Raw genomic sequence first — 16,557 nt, forward strand, 5'->3', positions numbered from 1 at the left:
CTGTGTCTCACAGCTGCTCAGTTATCAACTCCCAGGATGGAGCCAGACACCACTCCAGAGAGAACAGACCGAAGGCACTGGGCTTCAGCATCATTATCTGTGCAGCAGCTCTTGCCCAGCAAGCTGGGGCAAAAGGCACACACAAGCAGGGCTCCCCTCTCCTCCTATTGTTTCAATATACCAGTGGTGTTCGGGCAAAGATTTTGAAGATGAAAATGGAGCCCGGAAGAAGAACAAATCTAGAGTCTTGCATCTGGGGTCCAGATGTACCTTCCACCATCACTGAAGAGGTGAAAGGAATGTGCTGAAACACTTACACAGTTTTTTCAGCAATTGTTACCAATTGCACACTTTATGCTTTGTTGCTCTGGGCAAAGTCTCCTTCACTACCTTATAGTGAAATATCTATGTTTACAGCTACTTTGGCCCTGTGGAATTCCCCCAGAGCTGGACCCAAACACTTTATTACGTGCAGTGAAGAGAAACTCCAAACTCCCTAGAGGTACTGTTGCTGGTTTTCTGTTCTGATGGCTGTCACCTTAATGCAAGTTCTAATAAGCCCAGACCTGGAGCTTACCAGCTGCCACCTCATAAGCATACCAGCCTCTAGGCAGCTGCGTAGAAAGCCCCAATAATCATCTTCCCAACCACTGCCTTTAGGGAACCCCATCACACAACCTCTCAGACGGTCCTTGGCTAACTCTTTTTACCTCTCAGCCTTTGAATCCCACTCTCTTCTTCACTTCTGTAGATGTCCTTCCTGAACACATTCTTCACCTTCCAACCTCTACATTATTGTGCCCACCACCCTCTACCTGTGACAAGATTCTACCTTCCACGGCCACTTCTCTATCAAACCATAATCCTTCTGCCTTTGGAATGTTGCCTGGGGACTCAACTTTAATCACAAGTTAATTTCCTCTTTTCTGTACTTTATACTGAAGTCTAAGAAACCTCAGCATAATCTGTGGGCCCTGGGAGATTAGACATTTGCTCTAGTAGTTTTCATGGTGTACTTGCAAACACCTGTATGGGAATAACCTGGGGAAATTGTCTAAAAATACAAATCCTTGGATCTCAACTTCAGATCTACTGCACCAAGCATCTTTAGGGTAATAATATAAAAAATAGACCTCCTTAAATGTTCTCAGATTATATGCACACTCAATTTGATACCCATAGACTACTTCAGCATCCTCATTTGATAATAAGTTATTAACACTCACCAAACATGGAACATCTGCCAGGTATATATATATATCATTAACTTGTTTAATTTTTCAGGCATTCTTATAAGATAGGTGCTATGGCTTATCATTATTTTCTCTAAAAAAAGGAAGGAAATGGAGTCTTCTAGGAGTTCAGTAATTTACCTAAGGTCCCACAGAAAGAACAAAGGCAGAACTTAAACCCAGATATGACTGAGACCCAGAGAAATGCTCTCATGGATTTGGAGACCACAGAGCAAATGGCGTGTCAGTACTAGTATGACCAGCCCTAGCAAGGCATGCTCAGAGGTTCATATTCCTTTGTAATTCTGTGCTACAAGAAGGGCATGGACAGGCTGGTCTTCATTCAGGGAAGCAAGAGGCTGAGCACTCAATGGGTCCATGTAGATACTGAGCCTGAGTCACTTAGAAAAAAAGAATATCAACATTCCTTCAGCAACAGAACCTTTTGGTCCTGCTCATTTCAAATTCTTGCCTCTACTCTCCACTTCCCTGACCAGTAGGAATAGCCTCAAAAGAACTAAAAAAAACAAAACTCCATGCTGAGACCGATAAAGTGTTTCCATAAGGGTTTTTATGCCTGGTGGAAAGTGTTTTTTGTGATGATGAACAGTTTCATTGCCTCTTCAATAGGGCCCCTTATTAGTAATTGTTTTTGAGAAAAATTGCAGACTTGGGTTCAACTCAAGCACCACTCAGAGATAGGAGCCAGGCTTCCCAAGTACGATTCAGATAGTTCTAAGGAAAGCAACCCTTCTGATGACACAAAACCCCTCTGAAATTTAACACACATTGTCTCCAATGGCATGTTTCCCTCTCAATCCACCCAGGGCTTGTGTCTTATAAATGTTTGATTGAAAAGCAGACAAAAAAGATGCAATTCAATTGCTGTTTTCATTAAATTAATGGGCGAATACAAAGATTCTAAATAACTGAATTAAATATTTACTTATCCAAATGGCTCAAGCCAAAATGCCTAAATATTTTAAGCATCTTTTTTACAATGAGTGAAAACAAGTGAAGATTAGCTGGGAAAGCATTCGGTGGTTAGGAAGTCTTTTAATGGAGTCCTCCTTTTCCTACAAAGACTAGGAGAGCCATACACCTGACATCTGCACACTTTACTCAAGTACTGCCACCCAGATGCACAGAGCAGGGTAGGGCACAGGCTTTGGCCTGAAGAAGAACTTTAGATTTAGGGAAGACTGCCTAATTATGGTAATTCATTCCATCTTGGCATTTAAACTGTGCTGACTTTTTTTTTCTTCACATTTTAACGACCTCTTGTGGATTTACCTCCTCTGTCTATCTCTTAAAATTCAATGGGTTTTGGCCTTCTTTTTCTAATACATTGGCCTCCTGGACATTAATTTTTCCTATGCATAGGCTAGGGAGGTCCTTCACTTAGAACATGAACTACTCCGAGTTGATAGTGCCCAAATCCTTATTTGGAGACCAGACCTGTCCTCTGAGCTTTAGATCCAAAAATCCAAATGCTTCATGAGGTATCCTTTCTGAATATCTCAGGCCTTCAGAGAAAATCTTACACTTTTCTTTGGTCTTCACTATCACTGTAAGCACAGAAGCCAGGAATCTAGGCATTATAGTAAGCCCCTCTCTTTCTTATCAACCACATTCCCCGCAACCAGGCACATGCTCTCCCTTAAATCTTTTTCAGATTGGCTATCTTCTTCCTGTCCCCTTAGTTCTACCTCAGCTCAGGGCTCACTTTGCTCTAACTAAATAATTCTACCAACATTCCCCCTGATTGCTCTGATTCTATTCTCAACCTGCAGATCATCCGCCATCTGATCCTAGCCCTCAGAGAAATCAAAAATATTTTTTGCAACAAAAATCATTAAATAAGCAATATATGTTAATAATGGGGGATTTGGATTGTACCAAAATACATGGATTGAGAAGTATGGCAAATTGAATTATTTTTCTGAACTGTCCTTCCTGAGAAGCAAGTATCATCTCCATTCTGATTTTCAGCTCTGCCACAAGGACCTATGCCAGCCAAGTAAATGAGGGTGGAGATGACAATGTGGCCATGCAGAGTCTAGCCTGTAAAAGCCTTTCATGCCTCCTATTACCTTCTTGCATCTGTTATCCTACAAGAAAAACTATCTCCTGTCTAAGAAAGATGAGGCATGTGGAGTATACCTAGACACCAATTAATCGTGGGGCTGCCCACAGATATGTGAATGAAGTTAATGCTTATTATCCTGCACCACTGAGGTTTAATGGTTAGCAGCAATGGAAAACTGAACATCACCTTCTTTATCCATCTCTCCATATATTTACATAGCTATGTATTGTTAATGCAATCTTTCTGGCGTTTTTTTTTCTTCATTTATTTTGGATATCTTTCTATTTTGCAAAAAGAAATATCAAAAATAAATAAAAGGGGGCTTCATGGCCATCATGTGTGAATATAAAAACCAGGTCTTTCTATGGGTCCAAATGAAAGAAACTTTTTTCTCTGTCAGTTCAAGTTACTTTTGTTCAAAACTAACAAAATGTGGAATTGAACTGGCTTATTGTTGTTCATCACAAGAGTATTTAGAATTTTTCATCATGTTATTGCCATTTTAGGGTCTTAAATGAGGCCATGGTTTAAAAATAAAAATAACAAAAAGGAAATAAAGAGACCATAGTTAATGCCAATGAAATAATGATTAATGGTAGAAACTAAGCATCAAAAGGAACTTCCCCCGGTGTTTTCTTAGCTTTGACTATTTGCCAAGTTGATCATATAGAAACTATATGGATCCATTTTGAAACCCAGATTGCTTACTATGCCTTAGATTATTGGAAGAAAGAGAAATAATGGTGAAGAGAGGTGAGCAGTTGGAGGGGTAGAAAAAAAGGAAAAATCCAGCAAGTTTGCAGAAGAACATAACCTAAAGGACAACAGGAAATAGTCATTCTTTATACCACCCAGAAAGAATTGGTACAAAAGGTCCTTTAGGATTCCAGATAAAGACACTAAACTTTCACTTCAAAAAGAAACTAATAGCCCCTTTTTGCTCGATTAAAAGACCAGGAAAAAAAAAGATGGAAAGAAAAATACCAATATTCAAAAGACTCAGGTCAATGGGTGATATAAGTACAGCTTAAGAAAGGAAAAGCAGCTGAAATTTTCAGTGAATTAAAGGTCTAAATTTAACGCAGGGTCTTGCTTCTCACCAGCTGTGTGACATTAAGCACGTCAGCTACTACCTCTGTGACTCAGCTTCCTTTTAGGTAAAATTAAGGAAAGTGCAACATCACAGTAAGTTTGATTTTACAAAAATCAATAAGCTGACATACATGAAAGCTCCTTATCATAACTAGCTGGCTGTTTTTATTGGAGGTAGCAGGCCCAGATACAGACTTGCTTCTATTCTGGGCCAACAGTATGGTGGTAATTAATGCCCAGGGCTCTTCCCTGCCTCGGAGACACCATCTGCTCTGCAGAGTTGTACCCCACTAGACCTCTGTGGCACCGGCACATCCATGTGCACAGATATTGAGCATGGTTCATACCCGGGGAAATCTCTTCATATTGCCATATGGGAAGTCCCCATGGTCATTTGTTTCAGGAGGTACTGGAGCACAGTGACAGTCTGGAAGAAAGCAGTGGGATTTTATGTTGTTTACAAAAGAATAGAATGACCCTGACTCTTCATAACTCAGCACAGATTGAAATCTTTATTGCATGCTACCACACTGTCTCCAAACTTGTCTCAAGTAATCTTGAGAAGTTGATCTTAAAAGGCCAGTTACTCTACAGTCTTCCTCACAATGAAATAAGAACTGCGGAGAAACCATCATATGTACTAACAGGTAAACATGAAGTTTATGCATATCCATATTATGATGGCCAGTGTCTCCTTATCTGTAATACCAAAGCTAGACTGAATTACAGGAAGACAAAATTAGTTACCCCAGAGCACTATTTGGATATTGGCACCATCTATCACCATTCCTCACATTGGCTTGAATGACCAAAAACAACGTCATAGCATCTTCACCAACTCAGATAATATCTAGAAGATGGCATTGGCTTTCCATATTTATGTCTCTCTCAATGTAACAGATATGGAAAGGAAGACTCTTCTTATGAAGTTTGTTATGTCATAAATTTGGTTTTACAGAACCAATATATTATGACTTCTTTACTCTGAAGGGCTACTACTTTGCAGTTTCAGGTTCTGGGGGTCAAGGGCCATGATCCATGTCTGACCATTATTATGGCTCACTGAATCATGGAAGACAGAACAAACGGTCTTGTTCAACAATACCTTTAAAACGTTTTTATTAACTAATGTAAAAGTGATTTTCTGAAGTGTTCCACCTCCTTCGAGTATATACATGATAAGATTTAATTTTTCCCCCAATGATTTAAATCATTTCCTATCCAGAAATGTCATTTCCATTTCCTATCTAGTAATGTCATTTCAGGAAGAATTCGTAAGTCTCTAGTCCATTTTAATTTTATATTCCATTCAAAACTCCCTTTTTGCAAGTTAAAGTTATAGATTGAGAGGCTTAAAAAGCCTCACTTTTTATGTACCTTCCCTTCCTCCCTCTTCCACACTCTACCTCCTCCAGAATTAAAGCAAGGAAGAAGGATTCCCGCATAACAAATTATCCCCAAATCAGTGATTTAAAAAAATAATTATTATATGTTATCTTTCCTAGTTTCTGTAGGACAAGAATTCAAGAGCCATTCAGCTAAGGGTTTCTGGTTCAATATCACTACAAGGTTGCAGTTAAGATGTTGGCCAGGACTGCAGTCATCTGAAGGCTAGACTGGGGCTGGAAGATCTGCTTTCCACGTGGCTCATTCACATGATGTTAGTCAGCTCTTTGTTACTGTAACCAAAATACCTGACAAGAACAAACAACAAGAAGAAAAGTTTATTTGGGTTCACAGTTTCAGAGATTCAGTCGGTGGTTGGCCAGCTCAATTGCTAGGGGCCTGAACATCATGGTAGAAGAGCATGGCAAAAGAAAGCTGCCCATCTTGTGGTAGCCAGGAAGGAAAGAGAGAGGAGTCAAGACAAGGGAACAAGATATAGTCCCTAAGGGCATGCATCTAGTGATTTACCTCCCCCAGCCATGCCCCACCTGCCTATTGTTGGTTCAATAGTCCAGTCAAGTTATTAACCCATCAAATAGATTCATCCACTGATGAGGTTACAGCTCTCCTAGTCTAATCTTTTCACCTCTGAACATTGCTGCATGAGCTTTTCAGGGGACATTCCACATACAAACCATAACACACAACTAGTATATCAGTGCTGATTGCTGGCCGGGGGCCTCATTTCCCTTTACATGGGCCTTTCTACAGCTCAATTTGAGTGTCCCCGCAGCAGTGTCTGGCTTACCCCCAGGTTAAGCAATCTAAGAAACCACGGTGGAAACAGTGATAGATTTTATGACCTAGTCTAGCAGGTCTTGTATAGTTTATTCCACAATCCTTTGCTTGTCACACAGATCATCTCTGTTTCCATGTGTGAAAAGGAACAACACAAGACAGTGATTACCAGGAAGTAAGAATTATTGTGGGTTATCCTGTAGGCCAGCTACCACGGTCAGAAAAGGCAAATGTCTCCTTACTTATCTGAGAAAGGTTTCATTTTTCTTTTTGTTAAATTTTTTCTTCTTATGTCAGCCCTATATCTTTGGGAGACACTTAAGATCTAAATGGGACCAACATCCTAATGATGAATTCCTAATGGGGTTTATGTGAGAGTCATTTAGAGGGCCCTCTGAGCCCTCCCTGCTGCAGGACTTTCTAACACTGGGAGATTTAACTCTGTCTCAAACTCTTTTGTCATGTACCCAGCATTTTCCACCAGGAGTCAATGCCACAGCCTTTTTCTGTGGCGGTTTCTACAAGAAGGCATCCCTCCCAGGTGGAGATAGTTTAACTGGACAAGCCTACCTTTTTGCACCCCAACCCTTGGAAAACCCGTGTTTAATTGGCATGACAAGCGTCAGAGTCTAGGCTATCCACTCTTTTCCCATGTCTCTGACCCACCGTCTCTGTCCAGTTCTTTTTTCTCTGCTCAGAGAAGCACAGAGGCATGAGAGCAAGTTGTCAGGGTGGGAAACAAAATCAATGCAGTCTTAACTTTTTGAAAACACCTTCTATTTTCACAGATGATTCTGTTGACACCCCATCTCTTCTCTTGTGTGAGGGAGAATGATAATTGCTCCAGAATCCCAGAAGACAGTGATGACACTTTCCCTCTCTCTGGCCTTCTTTCAGAAATCAGGACAGCAGGAGTACTTTGTGGTAATGGGACTGATTTTATCATCTGTTAATGAATAAACCCTATGAGGAGGTTTCTGACCCCAACACTGGGCTGTTCATTTGCAGGGATCTCTAGAATGTGGAGGTTTAGCAACCTCATTTTTCAGGTTTGCCTGGCCACAATTTAATGACTAGATAAGTTCCACCTGTGTTAAGCATAAAAATATTCAACCAGCTATGTAAGAGAGTCACATTCAATTTTAACTAAGATATGCTTTGTACCAGTTCTTCTCTCTCTTCCTATGACATTTTACAATGCTTCTCTGATACTTAAACAAAGCCTCTTTCTTTGCCAAAGAGATTTTTTGGATATCTTAAACTAAAACAATGAGAGCAAGTAGGCTGAATATCTCAGGTCCAGTGTAAAATTGAGTCTGCCCAGGGTACAAGTGGAGGGGAATAGGCTAATTGTTCTGAAAATTTTCTAGCTGTAATCTACACTCCTCTCATATTCCAATAGAATTTCTTTATTTAGTTCATAATTTTCTGCTGTAAGGATAATATTTCTAAGATTTGTGAATCAACATATGTATGGATTATTCATTCTGGAACAATCCTTATGTCTGTGCTGACTAATATATCCAATGACCAGAGCTTTTTACTTTCATATTTTTATCCCAAATTCCTATAGCCTTTATTTCAGACTGTATTATACATTCTGTATACCTTTAGCCTGAATGATGAAACCCAACCTAAACTCAATCAAGTCACAACAAGTTTCTAAAATGATGTTCCAATTATCTTGCACAAAATAGTCAATTATGAAGCCTATGAATAATTCCTCCTAAACCAAAGCTTTATTTCACCTTGACATCAGTCTGGAGTTTATTTCAATCTATCTCTAAATTTTTCTTAAAGGACTAGTTTCTGTGAATTTGAACTCCAGAAAAATTCATAAGATTTTTTATTAAATAATTAAAAAAGAAACAAATTTCACTATAGTAAGTTCTGTGTGTGTGTGTGTGTGTGTGTGTGTGTGTGTACTGAGGATTTAACCCAGGGGAGTTTTACCACTGAGCTACATCCCCAGTCCTTTTTACTTTTTTATTTTGAGACAGGTTATTACTAAGTTGCTTAAGGCCTCACTAAGTTGCTGAGGCTGGCCTTGAACTTGCGATCCTCCTAACTCAGCCTCCAGAGTTGCTAGGATTATGGGTGTGTGCCACTACAGTAAGTTCTAAGCAATCCAATAAAAAAGAGCTAACTGGCTAACCTATTAGAACCCTTACAAGATGAAGCTTGAACAACAGAGTATAGAAGTATAAAAAGAAAATGGAAAGGGCAGAAAAAGACAGATGAAAGACAAGAACCAGCAAGAGAAGGGACTCCCTGGCATGAAGCAGTCACAGATTCGGTAAAAAGTTTATGACAACTCTCAGGGCAGTAAACATACATGTGTGCACGCACACACATACACACAAACACACATATTTTGCACCATTTATTGAACTATTATTATGTTGTCCACTAGTTGAAAATGTTTTCTTTTAGTTAATCGCCTACACCTGTTTGCTCTTCTGGCTCTCACAAGCTTAACTGAGGTATTACACAAGGAACTAGCATGCTAGGTTCCCAGGGGCCCGAAGTTGACTTTGAAGGTACACCTTGAATGGGTTCCAGTTGGCTGCAGACTTCACCTTCCTTAGAAACAGCCCAAACCCCTCAACCTCCACCACCCACTCACTCACAGGCTAGGCCACACAAGTTCTTCTAGTCTGTCCTTTTCACCTGCCCTGTCATCTTCTTCTAGTCTTTATCTCTTGAATCTCCTACTTCACTCTTGCCTGGCACAAGTGTTAATCCTTTTGATTCAGATCACATCCAGCTTCAATACTGAAATTTCTAGATTCAATGTTCAAGAACATCCTTGGGTTCTCAGCCCTGGCTTGGCTTTCCTGACTCAACTTCCCTCTCCTTTGCCTTCAGATGAGGGTCAGCCCCACGATTAGGATTCCCAGTCAGCACAGAGTTCAAGGATCCCTTTTTTGGCAAGAAGGCAAGTACAATACACTCATGAAATATCATCAACTTCTTCATTTCTACACCTTGTAGGCCAATATTTTGAGTTAAAAAGACAAAAGAGGAAAAAAAATTCAGTCAGCTCCTTGTTATCCCTCCCTCTACTCACACAGGGTACACTAAAGTAGGGGAGTAGCTGTGAGACTTACCTTTCTTTCCCCACATTATTATCTTTTGAGGGTCATTCTTCTGAACAGTCAGACTATTTGTCAAAGATGATGTCTATACCGCAAAGAATTAACAAGCTGTAAAATGGAACCATCAGTGGAAGCCTGGTCTGGGTCTTTTCATAACCCAAGTTTATTGTTTTCCAGGAAGTTGGTTGAGCTGTCTTCTTTTGACAAGAACACACAACTTGAAAGTGCGTTGGCTTCATTCAGTGACATGAGGAGTTATTAAAAGATGAGCTCTAAAAGGCAAAAAAAAAAAAAAACATGTATTTTAAACCTCTCCTTCCCCCACCAAATTATCCCCTTACGCCTTACGTAGGAATGAGATGCCACCTCAGTATTCGGATAAAACAAGGAGAGTTTTTTCCATGAAATGTAAGAAAACTGAAATGTCATGTGATGAAACAAAGATGGTAACAGAACAGTATCCCCCACTACCCCACTTTGCTTTGATTACTGCCTGCAGGTGGGAGAGGCTGTGCATGGGAGTTTTATCAATCCAGAATTAGAAGGTAAAGGTCCAGGTTTGCAAGGCCCCCAAAAGATCAATATTTGTAGTAATCTATCAATATTATATTAAAAGGAAATGAAGGAGAAAGAATTCCAAAGTCCACTAATGAACAAAGAAGTTTAAAACATTATTGAAAAGCAAATTTGCTGAGAACTAGAATTTTATTTCAGTTTTCTCAATGCACTATCTCTCCTCAGATTGACTTGGAGGTATGACTAAGTTTGGGGAAGATCATGCCAATCAGGGCAATTAGATAGCCTCACACCCTACCAAGGACACAAGAATAGGAAAAAAATTACACTTAATATACCAAACCTTACAAACTTCCTGATTCTGCCACCAACAGGAGACTTTTTTTCCTAGTTAACATTAAGAGTTAGCATTAAGATATAATAGATCGAGAAGAGGGATAGCTGGGAAAAATGGTAGTTCCATTCTCAGATTTCCAAGGAATTTCCATACTGCTTTCCATATTGGCTACACCAATTTGCAGTCCCACCAGCAATGTACGAGTGTACCTTTTTACCCACATCCTCGCCAACACTTGTTGTTGTTGTTTGTCTTCATAATAGCTGCCATTCTGACTGGAGTGAGATGATATCTTAGAGTAGTTTTGATTTGTATTTCTCTAATTGCTAGAGATGATGAACATTTTTTCATATATTTGTTGATTGATTATGTATCCTCTTCTGAGAAATGTCTGTTCAGGTCCTTGGCCCATTTATTGATTGGGTTATTTGATTTTTTGGTGCTTAGTTTTTTGAGTTCTTTATGTATCCTACAGATTAGTGCTCTATCTGATGTGTAAGGGGTAAAGATTTGCTCCCAGGATGTAGGTTCTCTGTTCACCTCACAGATTGTTTCTTTTGCTGAGAAGAAACTTTTTCGTTTGAATCCATCCCATTTATTGATTCTTGGTTTTAATTCTTGCACTATAGAAGTCTTATTAAGGAAGTTGGGGCCTAATCCCACATGATGAAGATTAGGGCCTACTTTTTCTTCTATTAGACACAGAGTCTCTGGTTTAATTCCTAGGTCCTTGATCCACATTAATGTTTATAGCAGCACAATTCACAATAGCTAAACTGTGGAGCCAACCTAGATGACCTTCAGTGGATGAATGGATAAAAAAATGTGGCATATATACACAGTGGAATTTTTCTCAGCAATAAAAGAGAATACGATCATGGCATTTGCAGGTAACTGGATGGCATTGGAGAAGATAATGCTAAGTGAAGTTAGCTAATCCCCAAAAAACAGATGCCGAATGTTTTCTCTGATATAAGGAGGCTGACTCATAGTGGGGTAGGCAGGGGGAGCATGGAAGGAATAGATGTATTCTAGATAGGGCAGAGGGGTAGAGGGAAAGGGAGGAGGCAGGGGATTAGCAAGGATGGTGGAATGTGATGGATATCTTTATCCACAGTACATGTATGAAGACACAAACTATTGTCAACATACTTTATATACAACCAGAGATATGAAAAATGTGCTGAATATGTGTAATAATAATTGTAATGCATTCTGCTGTCATCTATTTTTAAAAATAAATAAAAAAGATATCATAGGTATCAGAGAAGCACTTTCAAACTTCAATAATCAAGAATCATCTGAAGATGTTATTGAAATACAGATTCCGACTCAGTGAGGCTGGGCCCTGAGCATCTACATTTCTCACCTGCTCCTGGGTAATGCTGATGCTGCAGGAAGCCTGACCATACTCTGATTGAGTTGCAAGTTGTTAAATTAAACCAGGATATTGTTTGAGATGAGAAATGGCCTCTCCTATGTAATTAAGGCAATGCAAAAATAAGACAGCACCAACCAGAATGAAAATCAAATGTATCTTGTGGGGGGAAAAACTCCTTTACATGTTGGTTTGCTGAAAATGTGTAGTCAGATGAGGTGTGTCTGTTGTTGACTGATAGAAAAGGCTTTAGGGGATAAAAAAAAAAATTCAAGGCAGTTTTTCTGAAATGGCAAGGAGGGAGAAATAAGCATCCTGAATGCCAACTGATATCCATGCTTCAGCACTTGGTTTTGCTAGATCCATGCCATGAATTATTATAGAATGGACATGGTGGTGATAATAAGAAATCCCTGTGCAACTGAGAAATGAGGGACCAGACACCAGCATGGAGTTGGGAAATAAAATGTCCTCTTGAGCATTAAACTAACTGAACTGAAACAGAGATGTGCAGTCACCTTGAGAAGGCAGACAGCCTCTGAGCCAAAAGCACTTGATTTTAATCTAATTGGAAGAATTATTATATCCAAGGAAATAAGGTGCTGATTTATGGGAGGATGGCCAACATGGATGCATACCAAAAGGCTAATCACAGAGGCTCTGCTCAACTAAGGGAGAGAGAGTCCCAATTAGAGACCTCGAGGAGGCTCCCGTGGACAGACAGCATGTAACATCATCATGGAGATGTCAGACATGCAGGACCTGAGGCCTCCAAACTGGCTGGTGGATTAGAGCCCACAGGCAAACCCTGTTTTAGAAATAGGGCTTTCCTGAACCATAACCATATTCTTTTGTTTCCACATTGTCTGGGACAGCTTTTGCACAATAATATCAGTGTCGAACATTTTCACTGAGACCTTGTGGCTCTCAAAGCCTAAAACATTTACTATCTGCCTCTTTACAGAAGTTTACAAAACTTCGTAAAACTTTTGTATCATATAATTGATCTCCCCTGCTCTGATTCCATGCAAACTTCTGGTTATGGTTTTCTTTTCCAGGTAGTTTACTAAGGAAGGAGAAGGGACCTCCCTGACTTGTTGGTAATTTCTAGCTATCTTTGCATTGTAGGTTTTGGGTTGGTTTTTTGTTGTTGTTTTGTTTTCTTCTACATGAGAGCTTGCCTTATCTGAATCATTTGCATGAGTAATAGTTTCTTTCTAAAATTGCCTTTTTAAAAAAATCCCTTCCTAAGCCTGTAAGACAAACAACTAGACATTTCAATTGTGGCGGGTTCGCTTTTCTTCCTGTTAAAGTGTATTCTTAATCATTCTTCTGATGAGGAATTTGGGGAGTTAAAAGCAAGCAGCAAGCCTGAGCCCCATTCTGCATTTCACTGGGACTGCATGTATTTTGAAATCCACAAGAGCCAAACCCTCAGCTCTACTGCTCTTTTTCCACATGGGGAATACAACTTTCTATATCTTCAGCCTCACTCGCTGCTCTGTGAACATGTTGCCTTTCTTTATTTTAATATTTATTTTTTAGTTGTAGTTGGACACAATACCTTTCTTTTATTTATTTATTTTTAGGTGGTGCTGAGGATCGAACCCAGGGCCTCTCACATGCTAGGCAAGCGCTCTACCGCTGAGCCACAACCCCAGCCCAACATGTTGCTTTTCTAATTCATATGGGTGTTGGCCTGATTTTTTAGCTTGACTTTTCCTTTTTTTTTCCCCTTTCTTATTTTTATTTGTATTTTATATTCTCTACATTTGGAACCAAAGGGCAGTATCTTATTACAAATAGGCTGTGACATCTTGTCCTGAAACTTCTTTTAATTACCTCTAACAGGATGTTTTCATTTGATCTAATTTACTGGATATGTCAGCATTCATTATACAACATACATTTATTGAACACATTCTATGCAGTACGTGCCATGTTCTGCTTTGGTGATTCACCACCCTTATGGAGTTTACAGTTGCAGGTGAACTGAACTATTTGACAGTCTACCTGAAGGACTGAATAAGATGGCCAGTTTGACAATTCTCCAGCTCACATTCATTGCCATCATGATAAAATTAATCTTTCCACTTCAGTAAAACTTCCCAGTATCTCTTTGCCTGTTGCAAGCCACCCAACCCATCAAAGTTTACTTGTCATCTAAGGACTTTATAAATTGAGAAAATATTAATAATAAGTCTAACTGTTGCTAAGGCTTATTGAACACCTACAATGCTTTGGGACTCTGTGCTCAGCACTCTCCGTGCATCTTCTATTATTTGGTAACAGAATCCTAAATATATAGGTCTTCTACACCAACTCTGATAATATAGTCATACATTAAAACTCTGTAAGACTAAGTTTTTAAGCCCATCGCAATGTCTTTGAGGATACTTATATTTGCACATTGTTGTTCATGCATTATGTTCTACAAATTTGAAAAAAAGAGACACCTTCCTCCCGTCACAGCATCCTTAATCAGGGTGTATTCATCTGTTTCAGACACAGTCACTCTCTTGTTCTTCTCAGCTCCTAGCTTAAGCAACCCACAGAGCCTTTCCTCCATGTCACCATCCAATTTGGCACATTGCTGACCCTCGGTACATTAGACTGCAACTACAAGAGAGTAATTTTGCTTTCAGTATTTTCCACGCTTTGAATGGCCTCAATGGCCATTAAATTCACAGCATAATCCAGAGCAATCAATAACTTTACCATTTCAAAAGGAAAGAAAGGAGGGAGGGAGAGAGGAAGGGAGGAAGAAGGAAGGAAGGAAGGAGAGGGAGAGAAAAAGAAGCATCAGCAGCATGGTGAACCCTTAAAGGAAATATATTTTGAATCAAATGAGATCTCTTTTAGGATTTTTCTACATGAAATCATGTAAAAAACCTTAGTTTTTAAATGACAACTTAAAGCAAAATGGATGAAATTACTTTTCACCACATGTTTTTACTGATAGGAATAAAGGACCGTTCGGTGTATGTTTTCAATTAACCTTAATGCCATCTGGTGGTCATCGAGGAAATGTATGTCTCAAAATTGGTAATGACTTTACAAATTGAGAAATTATTAATAATAAGTCTAACTGTTGCTAAGGCTTATTGAACACCTACAAGGCTTTGGGACTCTGTGCTCAGCACTCTCTGTGCATCTTCTATTTGTTTTTTTACAACAATCTTAATAGGCGTTATAGCCCAGTTACATGATGAGAAAACCAAAGCTTAGTGATGCAAGTAGCATGACATATGCAGAGTTAGTAAATATCGAGATGGGATTCAAATTCAAGTAGTCTAGTCTATTGCCTTCACACTCCACCAGAATGCAGTACTGCTGCTAAACCTCAGCTTTGACTGAAAGAATATGGCTAATAGACTAAAACACACATTCACACACAAATGCTAATGTGTTTGAAGGAAAGTGCAACCCTCACTTTTCCACTCCACAACCAACTCTCATTGTGTTCCAAGTCCCAGACTTCTGCTTCAAATAGGATTTAGATTGTGTGGGGATTTTTACACATTTGAAATTCACATCTGGCATTTCCAAAACGTGATAGATGCATTCATTCAGACAACAAATACTTGCAGAAGCCCTATGCTTAGCCTCTGTGCTAGGTGCCGGGCATGCAATAGGGAACAGAACAGACACAATCCCTTCCTTTGTGGAGCTCAAAGTACAGCAGGGAGAACAGATAAACATAAATTACACAGATTATGATACAATCACATTGTGGAAAGTGCTCCCAGGAGAAATGTGGTGAGCTAACAGTGGTTTTAGCCAAAGGATGACATTCCTTAGGGGCTAAGTGCTGAGTGAGGAGTGGGTGAAGACTTCTCTAAAGAAAGGACCTCTGGGAAGCAGAGTGCTGAATGAGTAGGAGGAGTGCAGGGATGAGCAGGGTACAGCCAAAGGCAAAGAACAGAAGGATAATTTCCAAAGCCGCACTCCCCAGCACCCTCAATTCTGGAGCCATAAATGGAATTTGATTAAGAGGCCATAATTCAGCCCTAGTTCTTCCATACTTTGAACAAATCAATTTTACTGAAAATACTAAAATTTCATGATATTGGAACTGTTTTGAATATCCAAGTGTCATGGTGACTGCTAATTCAAGTTTCCATTAGTGTTTATGAATAATTCAAATGTCTCTTAAATAAGATTTTTAGTTTGGATTGCAATAACAAAAATATTGCAATAATTATGACAGATAATATGAATAACACAGAAAGAACAGAGATAAAGGGAATTTAATAAAAAAAAAAAACTAATGCTCATATGTCATAAACCAGAGACAAAGCCAGAGACAAACCATATGAGCTCTGGAATGTTTCCATCTAATTTTTTTCTATGAATATTTTTTAAAAATATTGTATGAACAATTTTGTAATCTAGTTTATTTGCTTAATATAGTAAGTGTTACACTTTTATAAACTCTTTTTAATATCATTTTATAGCTAGATGATGTTTCATTATGTGAATATTTTTCACTTTGCTCATTTCACATTTTTGAACATGCAAATTGTTTCCACTGCTTAATATATAACAACATATGAATATAAATAATAGAAAAATAACATGAATAGGGCACAGTGGTGCATGCCTATAATCCCAGGGTCTTGTGTGGCTGA

The sequence above is a fragment of the Marmota flaviventris genome, chromosome 4 (genome assembly GCF_047511675.1).
Source record: "Marmota flaviventris isolate mMarFla1 chromosome 4, mMarFla1.hap1, whole genome shotgun sequence".
In the NCBI taxonomy this organism is placed as follows: Eukaryota; Metazoa; Chordata; class Mammalia; order Rodentia; family Sciuridae; genus Marmota; species Marmota flaviventris.